The following is a 6000-nucleotide window of genomic DNA, read 5'->3' as shown; positions in this document are numbered from 1 at the left end:
ATCTGTATGTACTGAATACTATACTGAATGTAGCCTGCAGCTCATGGGTATTAGAGATAGGCAAATTTGTAATTCCCTGGACAGGGAATATCTTATCAGCACAAACTTGAAATTCAGCCAGTACTGACAAAGATCATAATGTACATATCCAGAAACAAAAAGTTTTGGATACATTTTGCTCAGTACTCAATAGGCATTGTGGGATGAAAATGCTTTGAAGTGAGGTTTTTTCAGTTCTAATTTGATCCAATCCATTCTCCACGCAGACTCCAACACATCATCCTTCACCACAGTTGGTTTGACTGGGCACAGATTCCTCAGTCAAAGCAATTATGATTGGAACAACCCAAAAAGATGTTCCCTTTACTCTTTCCAATATGCTGTCAGTCGGGTTTACTCTTTTATGCAGCAGCGCAAAAGAGTAATATGGAGTGAAAGGATATTATGGTTCACACACTTTTTTTTAAGGCAGAGACCAGAAGCACTTTTAAGGCCGATGTTAAAAATGAAAGATTCAGACTTTTTACATAAACCAAACCACTGCAAATAATAATAATTAAAAAAAAATCTCCATAACATTTTCAGATGTTAGGGGCTCTTGAATGCGACTCACTAAAGCAACAATTAACCACACTGCTACTAATTAAAACTGTTTTATGTGCTGAAATTATACTAGACAACAACACAGTTAAACATCTTGAAGAAGTTAAAGAGAACCCATTTTCTTTTCAGAAAGTTATTCCACTGGTTTTTATATAAAAAAAAAAGCCCAATTTCTCCCTATATGGGTTATTAAATAATAAAACACAGCTGTTTTCCTATTTTTAAATGCATACATATAAAACATAGAACAAAGGGGATATCAAAATACAAATTATGTACAACTATATATACATTTGCAATTAATTATGGTTGTATGATTTTTACTCTGTTCCTCTTTTATCTCCAATTGAGGGAAAGATGTAGTAACAAAAGACATGATTATACTGTATTTCCTTGTAAACAAGGAAAGGTGAGAAAAGTCATAAATTTTTTTAATTTTCCTTAATAACTTTCTGACACTCAGTTATGTTAAAACCGATGACCTGTTTGAATTACTTCCACAGCTTGCTATATTTCAATCTCTGTATATCTGGAAAGCTTTTCTGAAAGTAAGCTCCATCAGATTGGCAGCTCATCACAAAGCCTGAGAAATGATCAAACTTTCTTTGCAAATGATTTTTACATAAATATATCTCTATTTTTCTTCCAGGCTCTGAAAACATTGGGCTTCCATGGACTCCTGTTTACTTGGCAGAGGAAATTTCCGGTGCTGGATAGCTTTGTCCTCGTGACCTTTCTGTGCACTTCCCACAGGGAGAATAGGTATGTGGCCTCTGGGCTAACATGACTTCAAGTTTTTGTCTTCTCTACTAAGATTTACACATGTAGGGTTTTGACCATTAGTCTGTTAAAATTGTGTGGTAAAGTTTGAAGATCAGGTGAAATATTACTGAGATTTTTCTTAATGTTTAACTGCATTAGTAAGAGAGTCCCATGTTAACATGTGTAAGCACTTAATCCTACAAGTACTCCCCAAAGCTGTCACAAATATTTTTCACTTGATTTTGTTCATCATGACTTCATCACTTTTGGTCCTGAGAAAGAACAGGAAGCCGAGACAGATAAACGTGTTTCTCTCTTACTTGTTATTTTATCACATTAGGGAGAATAGCTCAGCTGTGATGGTGATCGCTCTGACAAAAGTCATTGGGTGTAAGAAAGAGCCTGATGGTTTGACTTGGAAACCTTTAGTGCAACTCAGTGAAACATTTTATTACTGCAAATCCAGTAGGGTGCTCATTAAGTTGTGTCTACCTGATGCTGATTTGTGTAAACTCCTACTGCAATGGATGGCAATAGGTATGCAGTAGCTACTGTACAATCAAAATGTATTCTTCAGTTCCATAACAAGGTCCACAGCCTCTGACATTATTTGATGTTTAAAGTAGTGTTTGTTGAGCTTTTGGTCTTTTGGGAGCAGCAGATAAACCTAATTGACCTTTGAAGTACATTATCATTGAGTTAGAGTCATGTGTCAAGCCATCTCAAGAATGTAAATCTAATATTAGCTCCCGTTTTAGCACCGTTTTGGTGTCCATCAATTCCAGTGGGAAATATCTCCCTCTTATCTGCTAAATGTTCCACTATGTTCATGAGGTAGTGACTAACTGTTGCTTTCTGGTGATGGGCCGGCAGCATGCAGTGGGTTTATAATATGAGTTATAATATGAGTTACAGTACACTGTGATGGGATTTCTATTTCTATTGCAGTACTCAGTAACAAATTGCAACAGCAGCTGTTGATAAAAATGTATCCAAACAATCTCCTGTCCACCCTCCTGTTAGACTGGATTCGTAGTCCCTATTACTCTAAACACAGGTACAGTTTAGTGATGTTTAACCCTCGTGTTGTCCTTGGGTCAAAATGACCCGCAGCTGTGTTCAACCAAGTTCTATTTTATTTCTATATTTTTATATGTTTTGGGATCATTGGTCATCATTCTTTAAAGAAACCCTCACAGCCTCCTTGTCACCAATGATCCCAAAAATTATGAAAATAAAATAGAACTTGGTTGAACACAGCTACGTGTCATTTTGATCCAAGGACAACACGAGGGTTAAGTCATTAAAGCTCACACATTATTGTCTTCTTTGACACCCAGTTACATGTTTTAAAGCTTCTTTCTATTTTTTTCCCTCCAACTTTAATTTGTTTTTGCAGTTCATTGTTGTGATATGTTATTATTCTTTAATCCCCTCTGACATGACATCAACAGATTGTCTTAGACACCCAGTACATCATCGATCCCACAGATACAAAGGTGAAAAGGTGATTAATGGATTTTCTTTAAAAATGTCTTTATTCCTGTTTTTTTCCTATTTATTTGTCTCTAAGACAGAATTACTTGACACTTAGGTTGTCGGATTGCAACATAGTTATATTCCAGTCCTCCAGTGTCTTTCATTGCCTCTTGCTATTCTCAAGCACAGAAGAAAATAAAAGAGACAAAAGGGAGGATGTGTTAAAAAAAAAAAAAAATTACGCAAAACAAATAAATCACCAAAAGAAGTTGGAAGGGGGGCAAACTATGACAGAATGAGCAAGATAAAAAAAAAAAAAAGTGCGAAAAAGATTGGGAGAAGAAAAGTTGGGAAAATAAAGAAGGCAAAAAGAGGATGACGTGATTCCCAAAGCTCAAGAGTGATTAATGCTTGCTGTCTTTGAAGTGAGCAATTACCTGCAGAGCGAGGACTGGGTCAGTGCTATAGATTGAGTTTTGTAGAAGATATTCAGTGTACAGTGCTTTGATTAAATTTAATTCAAGTTTATAGCTTTAGCAGATTAAGATATGGAGTCATCTGGTTTATCTAAACTGTTGCATCCGTACGGTTATCTTTGTGTGTACATGTGTTGTTCTAGTGTGTTTCCGGTTTGCTATGGATGAGACAGAACGAAGGCCAAACAAAGACAGACAATGATAAAGAGACAATGCAAAGAGAGGAGAGCAGAGTTAAATAACTAAATATGTATGTCCTGGATTGAAAAGTGTCCCATAGCTGATACAATAAATAAAAACTCTCAGCCCTACCCAGAAAAGTTCATTCAGACCTACGATGTTTTCAACCCTCTTCAAAAGTGAATTTTACAGAGTACCTTTTGTATGAAACATTTATGTTTAGGACAATGCAAACTTTACATTACTATTTTTAATTTCTCTGGCAAAGCAATGGAAGTAAGTCCAATATTGACTTTTCTTTTTACTCTATTTCGGTCTCCACCACCTCGTGAGGAAAATTCATTTTCACTAAAAATGTTTGCTGCTTAGTGCTGATGTTGGTAATGTAGAAATAGAAGCTGGAAGTAGCTGCTTGCTATCAGTGGATTATCAATAATACATTTTTATAGTAGCTCTAAGTTAAGTTTTGCGTTGTGAAACCAAAATAATAGCCTTAAAGATGCCAAAACGATCTATTGATCTGAGAGGCACTGGAGAGTTATATTTCGCTGTGGTTTCATTACTATCAGCAACCTCTTTCACATACACATCGTCATTTGATTGATTGACTGATTGATTGATTGATTGATTGATTGATTGATTGATTGATTGATTCATTCATTCATTCATTGGTCTTAAAAATGTGAATTTTGCAGTTATAAATCAGATTAATATATTAATTATTACATTATTGTTATTATTACATTAATTAGATTCATATATTAATAATTAAAACTCTGTATACAAGTTCAAAAAATAGCAGTCACACAATGCTTCATTTTGTGTCACTCACAACGTATTTTCCCTGTGGCAAAGGCTGCAAAAGGAGAAAATGCACATGTACCCTAATTAGAGGGATGTTTTCATGTTTCTCCAAAGCAGATCACTAGAATAATTCATAATGGCATTTAGTTGAATTTCCTACCTCTCAGAAAGCCTTTTGTTTCTATTTGTTTTAATAGAGCACCATGTAGAGACAGCTTTGTTGTTTTTTCCAGATGATATAATATATGATTTTTCAAGGTATAAAAAGCGTAAACACACCTTGGAACCGCCTTGTCTGACAAAATTTGGCATGTTCACACATTTTGCTCTCATCAGAGATTTATTTAGAAATGTATATACTACGCGGAGGCTGTAACAATGTCTTAAATGTTGGTTTAAAAGTGGGTTCAAAAGTCGACCTGGCCCTTTAAATAATGCGTTTGAAGCATTTTAACAAGGGAAGCATCCTTCATCTCTCCACTGGCAGCACAGCTGGTCTGGCACACAAACAAGCCTTCCCATCCCTGCGTATGAACAAGCACACACTCACGTTGCAGCTCTTAAATGTGTCCTGCAAGCATGCTTTTGTAGAAGAGTGTAAACAGTAGGTGCATGTGTCTTTGAAGGCTGACTTCTGTATGTCCACTGACCGCTGCTCAACAGGATGATTGACTATTCTAGCCTTTCCTGTAAAAAAAAACAAAAAACAACAACAATCCGCATTTCCATTTCAGCTCCTCCTACTTGTTCAAGTTTAAGCGCCTTCAAGCCTTTATTAAGTGTTTGGCAGTAAACAATCCCTTTTAGACTCTGCAGAAAGAGGGTCCTAATATGGAGCTGTTTCGCTCAGTGTTGGAGAAGAGAAGAGAAGAGAAGAGAAGAGAAGAGAAGAGAAGAGAAGAGAAGAGAAGAGAAGAGAAGAGAAGAGAAGAGAAGAGAAGAGAAGAGAAGAGAAGCGTGCATGTTGATTATGAGGGATAAATGTTGTCCAGCAGTTAAACTACACAATATGCCCTTTACTTTTTGAATAAACTATCCTGCAGTAGGTATTTTGTGTCAGCAAAAAATGGTAGAGAATGTCCAGCCTTTCATGTAAATAAATGTCTGTTATGTCACTAACTTACGCCAAAAGAGGGAGAACAATGGTTACTGAACCTATGCCAGAAAGGGTAGGTGGCGCTAACGCAACAGGCTTTCTCTTTAACTGTCAACTGATGTCACACAGGTGACACCGCCTAGATCTTTGGGAAGTCTAAAAACAAAGATGCAATTACCGCTTGTCACCATAGGTGTCGCCAAGGAGAAGGATCTTTGAGATAACTTTAATGAATGTCTACCGAATTTCTCAATAATCCTTCCAATACCTATTACAACTACGAAAAACAGATGTCAAGCTGCTGGTGGTGCTAGAAATAAACCAGGGTACGCCAAAGTTAATAGAGTTTATACTCTGGGGACTAAAATTTCAGTATAAAATGTAATGATATACCATCCAACAGCTCAGATATTCCAGTCTGAACCAAAGCTGTGGACTGACTCACTTGACTAACGAACGAAACGGACACGCGTGTTTGTAGTGGTGGATGAGTGTTTTGCTTTTGTGTCACCCAGAAGCTCGATCTCCCTTTCTCTATCTCTTAAGTCTATGTTTGCAGCCTATCCTGAAGTAAATCCACCGGTTTAACAGAGGAGACCA

Source organism: Brachyistius frenatus, unplaced genomic scaffold (genome assembly GCF_029030835.1).
Source record: "Brachyistius frenatus isolate BFR_SWC_R1_liver_20210118 unplaced genomic scaffold, ASM2903083v1 Contig_81, whole genome shotgun sequence".
In the NCBI taxonomy this organism is placed as follows: domain Eukaryota; kingdom Metazoa; phylum Chordata; class Actinopteri; family Embiotocidae; genus Brachyistius; species Brachyistius frenatus.
The sequence above is the reverse complement of the archived record's forward strand: the minus strand, read 5'-3'. Positions refer to the sequence as shown.